Source organism: Talpa europaea (assembly GCF_964194135.1).
Source record: "Talpa europaea genome assembly, chromosome: X".
NCBI classification, from domain to species: Eukaryota; Metazoa; Chordata; class Mammalia; order Eulipotyphla; family Talpidae; genus Talpa; species Talpa europaea.
The window spans coordinates 8,538,035-8,555,421 of NC_140081.1; the positions used below are offsets into that span (position 1 = coordinate 8,538,035).

At 37.7% G+C, this 17,387-nt stretch overlaps 1 protein-coding gene across 1 annotated transcript in view; it reads right to left on the reverse strand.

Annotated features, from left to right (window-relative positions):
- Window positions 1-17,387, reverse strand: part of SCML2 (Scm polycomb group protein like 2) — a gene marked incomplete at both ends in the record, with an annotated part of 65,473 nt that overhangs the window by 36,742 nt on the left and 11,344 nt on the right. The gene's annotated exons all lie outside the window — the stretch shown is intronic.

Sequence of the window (17,387 nt, forward strand, 5' to 3'; positions counted from 1 at the left end):
ATCCTTTTAACACATTCAATAAAACTCATAGCCTACCGATTCTACACCCTATATCTCTAGAATAACACTAAAACTTAAAGCTCCAATTGTTTACCATATGCCAGGCACTGTTTTAAATGTCTTCTGTATATTCATTTAATCCTCACAACCCTACAAAATCAGTGCAGTTATTATCCCCATTTTACAGGCGAGAAAACAAATGCACAATTGCCTAAGAATACACTATAAATATCAGAATTACCTTTAAACCTAGGTAGCCTGTCTAGGAGCCAACTCCTTGGAACGCCCTACACCATCACCTGCCTGGCAAGCTGCAACTCACCTGCTTCAAAGACCAGCATTTCTGGCCTCTTTAAGGCTTTCCTGATCAACTCCTGTCCATTCCTAAGACCACCTCAAAGTCATCCTTGCCTTAAATTGTGAAACCACTATTGAAATGTGTTCACTATTCTAAAGACTAAAAGTGTACACTACATTTTATCCACATTTTTCCAGCATAGTACCCAATGGCATTTATTTTTAATTAAAATTTTTTAAATTTATTTTCTTACATCACTGCTTATTTTTTTTGTAATTTTTCATTTTATTTTTTAATATTTTATTTTACATAATTCTTACATCATTTTTCATTTTTGCACAATGTATGCATTTTCATTTTGGATATATACCCCATACAATTGCACCCCACCTTATTTTGACCCTAATCCTTCCTCTCCCCGCCCCCCCCCACGCCATAGTATATCTCTGGTTTATAGTTGCTTGTTGATTTTGATTTTTACTTTGTATTATTTAGACGTTTTCCTGGTCCCTTATTTATGTTTTCTAGATTCCTGCTATGAGTGAGACCATCCGGTATTTTTCTTTTTCTTTCTGACTTATTTCGCTGAGCATGACCCTTTCTAGCTCCATCCATGTTACTGCAAATTGCATGAGTTTATCTTTTTTGATGCTGAGTAATATTCCATGGTGTATATGTACCACATCTTCTTGATCCAGTCATTTATTTTTGGGCATTTGGGTTGTTTCCAAAGCTTAGCTATTGTAAACAGTGCTGCTATAAACATAGGGATGCAGGTGCCCTTTGGAATTAATGTTTCCGTGTCATTTGGGTAAATACCTAGGAGTAGAACTGCTGGATCATATGGAAGCTCTATGTTTAGTAGGTCCAGAAATCTCCACACAGCTCTCCATAGTGGTTGGACCAGTTTGCACTCCCACCAACAGCACAGGAGAGTTCGTTTTTCTCCACAACCTCGCCAACATTTGTTGTTGCTAGTTTTTTTAATATGAGATCACTGCTTATTATTGTGCAATATTTGATTTCTCCTTTCAGGTGCAATCCTTGTAGTTCTCCCACCACCATAGCATCCCTGACCCATCACCACAGACCCTTGTGCCCTTCTCTGAACCTTCTCCCTCCCCCTCCACTGCTGTATGGGTGAAATCTATGGTCAGCTTGCAAGTTTTATCTTTTTCCTGACCCTTAGTTCGGTTTTCTTATCTTCTACCTATTAGTGAAAGCATTTGATGTTTTTCTTTTTCCCTTCTGAACTTATTTCACTTAGCATAATCCCTTCCATGACCAATATTTAAAAAAAAAAATGAATGAACTAAGAAATCACCTGAAGAACAATAAAGAAGCCCCCAACTAATTCTCTCATCAAGACAAAATTTAAGAAACATATTTGTTGAGTTGATTCATTTTTAAAATGCCCCTTTTAATCCCATCTCATCATCCCAAACTATCTCACTGTTACCTTTCATACCCTTGAAATCTGGAAGTTCCCCCTATTAGGCTTCAAAGTCCTTTTAATTATTTTAAATATTTTAAATTTGATTCTTAAAAACCACCCTATAAGTCAAATGAGCAAAAGTTAGCATGATCAACGATCAAAGTATTAAGGAGTTAAAGGCCTAGTGTCAGCTACTACATATGGGAAGGTAAAAAAGGAGGGGTGGATTTAACAAAGGAAAACCTTGGCAACTGAAAAATTGGTGCTATACAGAAAACACAGAAAACATTCAAGGTAAAATAAGGACCCCTGGAACTTACACTGTAATATATCAGTAATAATTAGACTCTCTCTAGCAAAGCAAACTAAATTCAAATAGCAAAATATATTTTCTGCTATAAAACAGAATTAAGAATGAGCGGGAAAAAACAGGATTTTAAGATTCAAATATATAATCTAAAAAGATATACCAATGTGACAGTATATTATTAATGCCACTATTCACCTGGCAAGTAACAAAAAAAAACCCAGAAAATTATATAGACAAATGCAATATTCTCTGAAGATTTTTGTACTATTTAATTCTTCTAAATTTCATGAATATTCTATCAAATTTACTTACACCAGTATAGCCATACAAATAAATATTAGCAGAACTATGTAAGAAAACAAAATTTTATTTTTTAAAAATCAAAGGAGCTGCTTTTATCATAACATAGTAAATGAAAGGGCTTTAATCACTAAATAAGCTGCCTCCAGATTTAGCTAACTGGCAAAATGGTTCCCTCTGCTGTCCACTAAAAGTAGTGAGTTGTTTTTAAAGATGCTTTCAAAGAATAACATTTATCATTATCATCAGTTTTTTAATGACTTTCTAAAACACAAACATGTAACTTGCAAAAACAATAGTTAAAATAAACAATGGATCATTCTCTTTTACTGTGAGAAAAAAAAAGATTCCATTCTAGAAGGTGGGTAGTAAAGATTATTAACCACCCTCTTTGTTTATCTACAATATAGTTCTCCTTACAAGTTATTTCTTCACATATCCTGACTCTGAGGCCAGTCTCAGCATGTAATAATAACTATATTATCCCTCTGGCTGGAATATTCTTACTCTGTAGCCTTCAGATCTTCACTCAAATGGCACCTTCATAGCAAGACCTTCCTGGCCAAACCTATCTAAAATGTCAATCTCCCTGTCCTTAGTAGAACCAACTGTCAAACAAAAATATATGCTTTATTTAGCATGGTTTATTGTGTATTTTCCCAGCTAGAAGGTAAACTCCTTAAGAACAGGAGTTTTTACTGCTTTGCTTACAGCTGTATTCCCAGGGTCTATCTCTAATCACAAACTCCTATAGTTCTACTTCTTTACTTTCAATCAGCTATTTCTTTGACCTCATTAAGAATTCTAGTCCTGGGCCTCCCTGGTGGCCTAGGGATTAAGTCTCAGTGCTATCATCACAACAGCCCACCAGGATTGGCCTAAGTTTGATCCCCAGCCAGGGAGCTAACCCATATATGGCACAGCAGACTTCTGTCTCACCCACTGTTCCCCTTAGCAGTGTATTTCAGTAAATCCACCTGCTCTGCTCCCCACTCTGCCTCTGGTGAATCCTCCCCCCACCCCTGCACCTCTGGCCTACACCCCAGTTCTTCTGTACAAGAGTAAATAAAATCTTTTTTAAAAAAAGAAGTCTAGTCCTTTAACCTTTATTAATTTACAAATATTTACTGAATGCCTACTACACACACTGGACACTACTGAAGATTCTTGATGCACACACAGTCTTATATATATTAACTAATAACACAGACAAAAATCCCACCCTCAGGGCATGCTAGTAAGATGAGAAACATAATAAAGCAAGTAAAACATATTCTATGTTAGAAATGATAAGTATTATGCAAGAGAGAGAGAGTAAAGCAGAGTAAGGGAGATCCAGAGAAGCAAAGTGTGGGGAGGGGATATGCAATTTTACATAAGGTAATTAGGACAAGCCTCATATGGAAAGTGACAAATGAGCAGAAACCTGAAGGTGATTATTAACCATGTCCAGAGTAAGCGTGTTCTAGAGGAACAGTGAACAGGCAGGGCCAAAGGCCCTGAAGTAAAAATACATCCAAAAAGTTCAAGGAATAACATGAAGCAAGTATGGCTAAAATGTAGTTTGCAAGCAGAAGGGCAGTAGGAAATAAGAACAGAGAGATAAGGAGGGGTCATATCGGGTAGGGCCTTGGAGGGCCACTGTAATGATTCTGGCTTTAACTTTGAGTAAACTGAGGAGCACCGGGGAAGTGTTGAGCAAAGGAGTTGTACAATCTCACTTACATTTTAAAAAGAACACTCTGGTTGCTGTGTTGACTACAAAATATAAGGTGATTAAGTAACAAGGTTACTGTAGTAATTTGGATGAGAGCTAAAGACAGCTTGTTCCAATCTGATAGTTACAGGGATAGCAAGAAGTGGTTGGATTTTGGAGGTATTCTGAAGGCAGAGCCAGTAGGATTTCCTCATGGACTGAATGTAGGGTGTGAAAGAAATAATAATCAAGATTTTTGGCCAGAGCAACTGGAAAGATGGTGGCCACTCCGAGATGAGAAGGGTTGCAGGTGGAGCAATGTCTGTTAGTCATCCAAATGGTGATATGGAGTAGGTAGCTGATATACACATCAGAGTTGGAAGCAAGAGGTCTAGTCTAGAAATACAAGTTTGAAAGTCATCTACAAATATACTATATCTAAAGCCACAAATTAGATGAGATCACTTAAGGAATCAATACAGATCTATTTCTCAACCTTGGCATTATTGCTATTTGGGGACAAAGCGTTCTTTTGGGGGGTATAATGTGCACTGTAGGATGTTTAACAACATCCCTAGCCTCTACACACTAGATGTAAATAGCATCACACACACAGAATTGTGACAGCCAAAAAATGTCCCCAGATAATGCCAAATGTCCCCAAGGGGGGACAAACCAATCCCCTTCCCAACTGAGAACCCCTGATCTAGACAAAGAAGAGGACCACACACTAACATTCCATCACACCTTTACATATTCAGGCCACTTAATGTCATGTCACCACTTTCTTCTCAAAACCCAAACACAACTTATGCCCATCTCCTTGTTCTGTCATTTCAAATCTTAGTTCATTATCACCATTCATTTTACCTATTTATACTTAGATGCTGAGCACGGCTGGAGAAAAACCCCACTTGTATATTAAATATATACCACATAAATTTAGTTTTCATCATTAGCTGAGGCCTCAAAATACAGTCACGAGTCCCCAGGCTGTTCTTACATTCCTAAGGCAGTTATTCCAACCTTACCATTTGCCTTGAGACTAAAAATGTACCCTCATTATATGATTATTTCATTTGTTAACAGACATTCTCCTCAACCAGAGGGAAAGTTCTCTACCCCAGTGTTGGAACACAGTAGACATTCAATTTATGTATGACTTCTTCCCTCCAGCCTTTGTCAGTTTCCTATTTCACAGAGTAAAATGAGGCCATCAAGAATGAATTCTATTAAAATTCTGTCCCCACAATTACAAATTTAACCCTCAGGACACTTTTTACCTGCTCTTTAGTTCTTGCTAATGTCACTGATAAACTTCCTTTCCACCAAGTAGTGGAAAGGAAGCTTTCTTCTTAACTGACCTCTAGTAAGTAACTGATATGGCGACATATATTTTAAAGGTTAGTGAGTATTTCTCAAGGTTCTAACCTTGATACTCCATTCTTCTCCTTCTATATATTCTCTCTGGTCTAGCTCACTCATGCCCAAGGCTTCCATCACTACTACTCAAGCTGAAAATTCCCAAATCCATACATGCAAGTCAAACCTTGTTTCTAAGTTCTGAACATTTTACTTTCAACAGCCCAGAGGCACCTTCACATTTCCAAAACTATTTCCATCTTTTCTCCTTTTATATGTATTCATCTTTCTGTGTTCCTCATCCTCTCTTCATTCTTTTAACAACCAGTATGTACCAGGAACTATGATAGGCACTGATATTACAAAGACATATTAACTACTCAAAAGGAACTCAGTCTAGGAAGCAAGAGACAGTGAAAATAGTAATGCAACCCAATACATACACCATCAAGATATGCACAAAGTGTTACAAAAGTATAAGAATGGAAAGGCAGAATTAGGGAAGGTATCTTGGAGGATTTAATGCCTGGTTTGAATCGTAAATGAAAAGTAGGAGTTAGCCAGAGATAACCAGCTCTAAAAAGGAACATAGTATCAACAGGCTATTACAAGCAATTTAGAACATAAAAATCCAAAGCAAGGAGTGGCAGCTGTAAACCAGATCATAAAGCACCTAAAGGCCACATTAACAAACTTATACTTTATCCTGAGTGCAACTGGGAACTTCAAAAGAGTTTTAAGCAGGGAAATGATGTGATAAGGCTTCTATGCCAATATTTCTAGCAGTTGAATGGAAGAGTGAAGATTAAAGGCACTTACAAGGCTAGCTGAACAGTCCTGGTAAGAGGAAAGCCTGCATAAGAGGCAGTGGTTAAGATTTGAAAGGAGACACAACAAAGAAATAATTAAGAAGCTAAGTGGGTGGGCCTTCCTAATTAATTGGCTATCCAGAGGCCAGGGTCAAGGAATGAAGATTTAAGATGGCTTCTGGCCAAGTTTCAAGCTTGGGTGAAAAGAGTACCCACAAATCAATAAAGAGTAAGAGAAGAAATCCAAGAGAAAAAAAATGGGCAAAAGCTACAATCAGTCAATTCACAGAAAAATTAAAGGCCATTAATTCATTTTAAAATCTGTTTGACTGGTAATCAGTTCAATGAAAATAAGAATGGATACCATTCCCATCCAACTCCCCAAAAATGATTTATAAAGTTGAAAAAAATTGATTATATCCAGTATTAGTGAAGGTGTGAGGAACACACTAATATACTACTCCTATATCTACACATTAATATTGGATAATAGCTTGAAACACCCTTTTGGGATGTAATTTAACAGTATATATCAACACTTAAAACATACATTCCCTATGAACCAACAATTCCACTTCTAAGAATCTAACTATTCATACTCATAGAAAAAGCTCTTGGGGCCTCCCTCGTGGTGCAGGCACTTGAGCGCAGCGCTGTGAAGCTGTCCGCAGCCTCTGCAGCACCGGTTCGATCCCCGCTGGCCTCGGAGCAACCCACATGGCGATCAGACCTCTCCTGTCTTGCCCACTGCTCCCCTCAGCAACGTATTTCATCGGTCTGCCTGTTCTGTTCCCCACTCTATCGCTAGTGAATCCTCTTACCCTCCCGTGCATCTGGCCTGTGCCCCAGTTCTTGTATAAATAAAATAAATCTTTAAAAAAAAAAGAAAAAGCTCTCTATAAGAATACTCACTATGGATAATATAAACAAAAATATGGAGACAACCTAAACATCCATACTTAGGTTAAATCAATTCTGGTAATCCATAACACAAAAGAGTAGAACACACCTGAAATAGATATGAAATGTAATAAAAATATTTCTAAAGTATACATATTTTGAGGGAAAAACTAAATCACTGAACAATATATACAATACATTATGTTTAAGAAAATAAAAGCCATAAGCCAAGAATCCCTCACCACTCTGGGGCAGGCATTCCTCACAACCCACAACATGGTAGTATAGAGAGGTTAGAATCAGCTTCTTCCCTTAAAACAACTATTAAGAAAATAATATTTGCTTAAAGGAAGACCCAGGACCTTCCCACAGAGATCCCAAACTAAGATAGGTGACTTGTGAGGGAAGGCGCGGGAAGAAGGGAAGAGAAGCGTGACTGAGAGAGTAGATAGCACAGCCTGCAGAAGGGGCTGCGGGTCAGTGGTCTGTCCGGGGGAAAGGATATCCTGAATAAACTCCAGAAATAGGTTTTATAGACCCCACCCCCACTCCAGACCAAAGATATCCAAGACACCAAGAACTACAAATCCCGTAATGTCATCACCACCGAAATGGTTGCAGCCCCACAGAATTGGCAGGTATAGGGTGGTGATGGCCATTGTTGACCATAGTGACAGCAGTGCAAGCCACAGGCACTGAGCTGCCTGCCAAGCCCAACTGAGTCTGGGAGCATGAGCCTTGCAGTCCAGACCTAGGTCTTCCCACCAGGAGACTCAATCTTTACAGATTAAGACCTATAGCAGAAAGGAACAGCAGGGAGGCAGGGTGAGGAGTTAAGACAACTAAAACACTGAACACAGTTTGCCGTGGAGAGAAAGTTTGCTGTGGATCAAACTGGGATTGAGTACTTAAGCCCCAGTCTCCCCTCCTGCCACCACCTCACACCAAGGTAAACAAAGAAGAGAAACAAAACTAACTCCCAGAGCCCCAAAGCCCCAAAAGGCAAGCAAGGCAATATACATCCCTAGGAAGCAAGGAACAACTGAACACAAGATGGAAAAATAAAATGAGAAAAACAGAAATTCTGGGACAAATATAAAAGGATACAGAAATAGAGGCCCTATCAGACAAAGACTTCAAAGCAACAATATTAAAACTGCTCACTGAGATTCTGGAAGGTCAATCAAAGGCAGACAGAGAGGTACAAAATCTTAGAAAGGAGATCTAGGAATAAAGGGAATTCTTCACCAAAGAGACTAAAGATATTAAAAGATCACAAAAATACTGAATGAAATGCAAATTTAGAAAGTGCTTTAACATAATTAAAATGGCAGAAGAATTTCAGAAATAGAAGACTCAAATGAACCACCCAATTAGAAACAAGACAAAGGGAAAATGAGGAAGCTATGAGAACTATCAGACTTGATTAATAGAAGAAATTTAGCAATGGGATCCCAGAAGATAAACAAGTAAAAGGGAAGCTGAAACCCTATTCAAAAAAATAATAACCAAGAATTTCCCAAACCTAAGGAACAAATTAAACATGAACATTCAGGAAACAGAGAGAACACCCAAATTTTTAAATACAAAAAGACCTACAACAAGATACATCATTGTTAAATTATCCAAAATCAAAGACAAAGAAAAGAAGGTTATAGGAAACAATAAACAATATCTTACAAAGGCACCCAAATTAGACTTTCCTTGGATTTCACCCCAGACACACTCTAGGTAAGAAGAGAGTGGAAGTATCCTGCAAAATATCATTCAAAATATAGAGGGGAAATAAAGGCTTTCCCAGAAAAACAGAAGTTAACAGAGTTTATCACCACCAGACCTGCTCTACAAGAAATGCTGAAAGGTGTGTTATAAGAAAAATGAATCACAAAATTTGAGCAAAATGGAAACCGGAACACAAAACCATCAGTAAGAACAGTATGCGTCAACAACAAAATTCTAAAGGGGAGGAAGAAAGAGACAGAATTTGTAGAGTTAAATCTTGGAGACTGGACACCAGCACATAAAGGATTTAAGACAGTAATTTAAGCAAAACCCCTATGGTAACCACTAACCAAAAGTCCAGAATAAAGAACCACAGATGAAGAAACAAAAAAATTGACAGAAGCACTAGGGAAAGCAATCCAGGAAGAGCAGAGCAAAACAAATGGAAAAAAAAAATTAGAAAATCAAAACCAAAATGACTGGTATTAAGCAGTTTATATCAATAATCACCCTAAATATGAATGGACTGAATTCACCAATTAAAAGACTAACAACATGGGTGAAAAGGTTTCAGCCATCTATACTTTATTTACAAGAGACCCATTTAAAATCAAAAGACAAAAACAAACTAAAAGTGAAAGATTGGAGCAAAGCTATACATAACATTCAGAGAAAAGAAGGAACTCCTAGTCCCTTATCAGATAAACTTGGATTTCAACTAAAAATGGTAATCAGGGACAAAGATGGACACTACATAATGATCAAGGGAACAATTCAGCAAAAAGATACAACTGTTAATAATATCTAGGCACCTTACACCAGAGCAACTATATATGCAAACAACTATTAACAGACCTAAAAATTCTTATCGGCAAAAATACAATTGTTGACAGAGACAATTGAACCCACCACTGACACAAAGGAACAGATCATCCAGATAGAAATTAACAAAGAATTAAAGGACCTAAATGAAGTGTTAGACCAGATGGATTTACTGGACATTTATAGAACTTTCCATTCCACAAAAAATGAATGTACTTTTTTCTCAAGTACACATGGAACATTCTCAGGAATAGATCGTATACTGGGACATAAAACATATCTCAGACAATTTATGAAAATAGAAATTATACCAAGCATCTTCAAAGATCACATGGTATAAAGGTAGAAATTAACCACAAAAAGGAATCTGGAATATACCAAAACATGTAGAGACTCAACAAAATGCTTCTGAACAACTCGTCAGTCAAAGAGGAAATCAAAGAAGAGATCAAAAAGTATCTGAGACCTGGGGGCCTCCCTGGTGGTGCAAGGGGTTATGCACCGCACTATGAAGCAATCTGCAGCCTCTACAGCACGAGTTTGATCCCCGGCTGGCCAGGGAGCAACCCACATGGCGCAGCAGACCTCTCCTGACTAGCCCGCTGCTCCCCTCCCTCAGCAGTGTATTTCAGTCAGCCTGCCTGTTCTGTTCCCCACTCTGTCTCTGGTGAATCCTGTCACCCTCTGCATATCTGACCTGTACCCCAGCTCTTGTATGCATAAATAAATGAATCTTTAAAAAAAATAGTATCTGAGACTAAACCTTAAGGGATGCTCTAAAAGCAGTACCATGTGTAAAGTTCATAGGCCCACATTAAAAAAAAAATAAAGCTAATAATCTAACTATGCAGCTGAGGGCACTAGAGAAAAAAAGTATGACAAAACCAGTAAGAGAAAGAAATAATTAAAATTCAAGTGAAATAAATTATAAGACAAAAAGATAGTCCAAAAGATGAGTGAAAGCAAGAGTTGATTCTTTGAAAAAATAAACAAGATTGACATGACCTTAGCTAAGCTTTAGCCTGGAAAAAAAAAAAAAAAAGAAGAAGAAGAGGGAAAATAGGGAAAATACTAATAAATAGACTCACAAATGAAAGAAGCAAAATTATAACAGATACTACAGAAATACATAGGATCATAAGATCCTATTACAAATATCTTTATGCAAACAAACTGAACAACCTAGAAGAAATGGACAAATTTTTAGACTCAACCTCCCAAGACTGAATCAAGATGAAATAGACAAGCAATCCTATCACAAGTGCTGAAATTGAAAGAGTAATAGTCTCCCTACCAACAAAGCCCAAAACCAGATGGCTTTTCCATTGAATTGAAGATCTACCTACTCAAGTGCTTCAAAAAAATCAGAGAGGGAGGACAATTCCCCAATACAGTCTATGAGGCCAACATTACCCTGATCTCAAAACCAAATACAGATAATACAAAAACAGAAACTTATAAACCAGTATCTCTGATGAATATAGATGCAAAAATCCTCAACAAAAATCCTAGCAAAGAGAATAAACCACCATTATCAAGTAAGCTTCATCTCAGGAATGCAAAGCTGATTCAACATATGCAAATTAATCAGTCATTCACCAGATGACAAAAGGATAAAAAAAAAATCACATGATCATCTCAGTAAATGCTGAAAAGCATTCAACAAGATTCAACATCCATTTATGATAAAAACATTAAACAAAATAGGAAAAATGGAACTCATCTAAACATCATAAAAGCTACAGATGACAAACCTACAGCCGACATCATAATCAATGGTGAAAAGCTAAAAGCATTTTCTCTAAGATCAGGAATAAGTGAGGGATATCCACTGTCACCACTATTGTTCAGCATAGTAATGGAAATCCCAGTTGAAGCAATCAGGCAACAAAGACATAAAAGAAATCCAAATTGGAAAAGAAGTTAAACTGTCACTATTTACAGATGACATGTTAATATACTTAGAGAATCCAAAAGACTCAACCTAACAAAAATAATAGAAATAAAAAATGAATACAGTAAAGTGGCAGAATACAAAATCAAAACACAAAAATCAGTTGTATTTCTATATGCAAACAACATATCAGAAGAAACAGAAACAAGGAACAGAGGCATAGGACCTAAATGGGAAGATTCTGTGCTCATGTTGGAAAGAATAGCCATCATTAAAAAGGCCATATTTCCTAAAGCAATCTATAGAGTCAATGCAATACCTATCAAAATTCCAATGACCTTTTTCAAAGAAATTGAACAATTACGAAATTATAGGGAGCCACAAAAGGCCCTGAATAGCTAAAGCAATCCTGGAAGAAAAGAAGAAAAATGGAGGTTATCACACTCCCAAACTTGAAACTTATTTACACAGCAACAATAATCAAATAGTATGGTACTGGGAGGAAAAAACAAAAACAAAACAGAAACTCAAACCAATTGAACAAAGCAGGAAATTCAGAGACAAACTCATCCAAATATGGACAGTTAATCTTTTACAAAGAAATTATGGCCATAAAATGGAGAAAAGACAGCCTCTTTAATAAATGGTGCTGGGAAACATGGGAAGCCACATGCAAAAAAAATGAAACTAGGTCCATATATAGCTCCATATACAAAAATTAACTCAAAACAGATTAAAGATCTGGACATAAGAATGAAAACCATAAATTTCTTGAAAGAAAACATGCTACAGGACATCCACCACAAAGATGTAATAAAAGAACTGAACGTAAGACCTGAAATCACAAAATATATAGAAGAAAATATAGGTCAAACACTACACGACACACATCTCAGTAACATCTTTCAAGTCTAATCCCCCAAAGCAAAGAAAGTAAAGGAAAAGATGAACAGCTGGGATTATATCAAACTAAAAAGCTTCTGTACAGCAAAACAGACATTAGCCAAAACAAAGAGATGCCCTACTGATTGGGAGAACGTTTTTGCACACCACACAACTGATAAGGGACTGATCAGAAAGATCTACAAAGAACTCAAGTGACTCTACAAAAACAAACAATCCAGTCAAAAAATGGGCAGAAGAGCGAAAAAGATACTTCTCCAAAGAGGAAATGCAAATGTCCAAGAGGTACATGAAAAAATGTTCAACATCCCTTATAATCAGGGGCCTCCCTGGTGGCGCAAGTGGTTAAGACACAACCTATGAAGCTATCTGCAGCCAGTGCAGCAGGAGTTTGATCCCCAGCCAGGGAGCTACCCACATGGTGCAGCAGACTTCTCCTGTCTCTCCCGCTGCTCCCCTCAGCAGTGTATTTCAGTCAATCTGCCTGTTCTGTTCCCCACTCTGTCTCTGGTGAATCCTCTCACCCCCGCCCCACACACACCTCTGGCCTATACCCCAGCTCTTGTATGCATAAATAAATAAATATTTAAAAAAGAAATCCCTTATAATAAGGGAAATCAAATCAAAACCACAACGAGATACCACCTTACACCAGTGAGAATGGCACATATTAATAAAACTAGCAACAACAAATGTTGGCGAGGATGTGGAGAAAAAGGAACTCTCCTACACTGCTGGTGGGAATGCAAACTATTCCAACCACTACAGAAAGCTGTGTGGAGGTTCCTCAAACTACTAAAAATGAAGCTACCATACGACCCAGCAATTCCACTCTTAGGAATTTACCCAAAGGAAACAAAAACATTCATTCAAAAGGATACCTGCACCCCTATGTTTATTGCAGCACTATTTACAACAGGTAAGATATGGAAACAACCCAAATGCCCAAAAATACATGACTGGATCAAGAAGATTTGGTGTATACACACACACACACACACACACACACACAATGGAATACTATTCGGCAATCAAAAAAGGTAAATCCATGCCATATGCAGCAACATGGATGGAGCTAGAAGGGGTTATGCTCAGTAAAATAAGTCAGAAAGAAAAAAATCAGATGGTTTACTTATAGAAGAATATGGGGAAACCAAATAAGGGATCGGGGGGAACAAATAACAACAACAAAAAAACAAAATTAACAGGCAACTATAAATCAGAGACATTCTGCAGGGGAGGGGGAGCAGGAGGGAGAGGGATCAAAACAGGAGGCAAGAGCACAGGGAATATGGCAATGATGCACAGGTGAATTGGTGGTGGGAATTCTATGGGGACTACACCTGAGAGAAAGCAAATATTGTACAAAAATGAACAATGATGTGAAATATATATAAATATAAAAATAGAACAAAAAATACTTTTGTACCTCAAAATAAACCATCATAAAAACAAAAAGGCAACCTACAGAATGGGAAAAATATTTGCATGTCACACATCTGACAAAGGGTTACTTTTCAAAATTTACAAAATTCTTATACAACCCAACAACAACCAAAAAACCAATAAAAAACCCAACAACAACCAAAAAACCCAATCAAAAATAGGCAAGACCTAAACATATACTTTTCTAAAGAAGACAATTCAGATGGCCTACAGGCATTATGAAAAAATTTTCAACATCACTTATTATAAGGGATATGTAAATCAGAACTTCAATGGGTTATCACCTCACCTCACCCCTGTGCTAGAATGGCCTATATAAAAAAGAATGAAATCAACAAATATTTGGAGAGGCTGCAGTGAAAAAGGAACTCTCATTCACTGTTGGTAGTAATGCAAGTTGGTGTAGTCTCTTTGGAAAAAAATATGGGGATTTCTTAAGAAAATAAAAATGAAAGGTCTGTATGATGCAGCAATACCTCTATTAAGGATTTATCTTAAAAATATGAAAACTCTAATATGAAAAGAGTTATGTACACTATGTTCATAGCAGCACTGTTTATAATTGCCAAGTCATGGAGTGCCCCTTATAGACAAATAGATGCCCCTTGTAGGCAATAAATAAAGAAATTGTGGAATATATATACCCAACGGAATACTACATAGCTGTGAAAAAGATGTGGTTGGCATTGGGGATAAACTGGATAAACCTGGAGGTAATTAAGTGAAATAAGTGAAATTAAGTGAAATATGTCAGAAAGTAAAAGTTATCAGATGGTCTCATACATCTGTGGAATATAAATAGCCAAAAACACACTGGCAAAACACAGTAGGAACAAATCTTGGACTTAGTGAAAGAACTAAATGGTTAACAGAGGCCACGGGGGAAGAGAGAAGGGAATGGGAAAGGGAGTGAGGTGGGGGTACTAACAGGTGATAGGACATGTACACATATGGAAACATAAAATTTTAAATTTTAAAAAATTTTTTAAATAAAAAAACACTGCCTACTCAGTCCTCTTACCCAAATGCATTTTCAGTGTCTATGATAAATGTGTTTGCCTTAAATAAACAAATAAATAAATAAATGAACAAATAAATAAATAAATAAGAAAAGCCCATATATATTTTTGAACACACAGAAAAAGGTCTGGGAGAACACAAAACTTCAGCTTCAAGAGACTGGAACAGAGTAACAAACAAGATAATGGGAAACTCATTTTATCACTCTAGTTAAGTGGCTTGACACCCAACAATTACTTCTATAATTTAAAAAATGAAACATAATATGTGTAACTTGTGATGTGCAGCTAGCTGATAAAGCAATTTGATAAGTAAAACAGATCCAATGGCTTTTCTAAAGCCACAATCCAAGTTAATAGATGTTTAATAAAGACTACTGCTAAACATTTCTTGTTATCAGCTATGCTCACATATCTTTAATATTGTCCAAGGGGCTTGCATCTACCTATGTCCTTTTGCTGGTAGGTGGGGTTCACTTCCAGCATTCATGCTGCTCACAGTCAAGATTTTTTTTTTCCAATGCAGGAGTCAAATTAATTGATGCCTCACATCCTTTTCCCTTTAAGCTTCTTCAAATGGGGCCTCCCTGGTGGCGCAGCAGTTGAGCGCTGGGTTGCGAGGCTGCCCGCAGCCTCTGTGGTGCCAGCTCGATCCCCGGCCCCTGGAGGAGGGTCCCGCCTGGTGCGCAGACCTCTCCTGCCGCCCGCTGCTCCCCTCAGCAGTGTACTTTGGTCCTTCTGCCTGCTCTGCTCCCCTCTCTGGCTCTGGTGAATTCTCTCACCCTCCTGCACTTCTGACTGTGCCCAGTGCTTGTATAAATAAATGGATAAATCTTAAAAAAAAAAAGAGCTTCTTCTAATGTTTTTAATAACTATAATTAATGTTTACCATTCCTAATGTAAATAGCTAAAATAAAATTTAAGTGACCAAGAAAACAATCAAGACAGAGGGTTAGAAAGAATTATTTTGACCCACCATTTAACCAAAACTTGGCTTTGGCTTTTATTCATTGTATTTTAACATAGTGTACCCTTTACAACATTGTTTTAAAGAGCATAAATTATTCTTGGAATTTTCCCTGTGTTATTATAACAAGTATCTTCTTATAACAAATTCTTCCTGGTGAGTTTTTAACATTATTCTACTCCTGAAATCAAATCTCACTAAATAACTTTCAAGTGGTTTTTTGGCCCATCATAATTTCATATCAAAGAGATAACTAATATAAGAAAATTTAAAAAGGCTGTATTTCTGAAGGTAAATAAAGAATAGCACAAACATTTGCTTCCCATAGAGCACCCCTTTCATATCTAAAGAAAGAAGGTACTAATTCATTTTGACTAGTGAGTGATTGCAAATGAACCTTTTTATGACTTGCTATTATGAGCTGAATTGTGTATCCCCAAAACTCATGTTGAAGTCCTAACCCCCAGTACCTTAGAATGCAATTGTATCTGGAGGAGCCTTAAAGAGGTAATTTGCTTAAAATAAGGTCATTAGGGAGGGCCCTAATCCAATATCACCAGTGTCCTTATAGGACACAGACATAGATCATGTGAAGACACAGAAGATAGCCATCTCCAAGCCAAAGAGAAAGGACTCAAAAAAAAAAAACAAAAAAAAAAAAAAACCCCGAAGCAGAAGCAGAACCACAAGAGAACAGAGCAGCAGAGATCACCAGAGAGCCCAGACAGAGTGAAGACTTGCCGGGGGCTGGGGGGCCAGCCTCTCAGCCCCCCAGCACCCCTGCCTGCTGTATACTTGATAAATCCCAATAAAAGCCTGAAAAGCCACGGAGGGCTTCAGGACTCTGACTCCTCCCTTACCCTGTCTGCTCGGGTCATAGAAAACCTGCCCTGTGCCCATTCCTGCCCTTATATCAAGTCTGTCAATATCTTGATCTCAATCTTTTAGCCTCCAAAGTTGTAAGAAAATAAATTTCTATTGTTGAAGTCACTGTTGTGGACTGATCTGTGTACCCCAAAATTCATAAACTAATGCCCTAACCCACAATGTGATTGTATTTAGAGAAATGGCCTTTAAAGAGGTAATAAAAGTCATATGAAGGGCCCTCCTAATCCAATAGGACTGGTATCCTTATGAGAGGAGGAAGAGAGGGCCTGCCCTGGTGGTGCAAGTGGCTGAGCGCAGCGCTGTGAAGCTGCCCGCAGCCTCTGCAAGTGCTGGTTCTATCCCGGCCAGCTGGCTAAGGTCCCACATGGCGCGGCAGACCTCTCCTGTAGCACCCGCTGCTCCCCTCAGCAGTGTGCTTCAGTTAGTCTGCCTGTTCTGTTCCCTGCTGTCTCTGGTGAATCCTCTCACCCTCCAGTGCATCTGGCCTATACCCCGGTTCTTGTATAAATAAATAAATAAATAAATCTTTAAAAAAAAAAAAGAGGAAGAGAAATCAGAGATCCTTCTCCTTCTGCACATAAAAAGATAAGAGGCCATGTGAGGATACAGTAAAAAG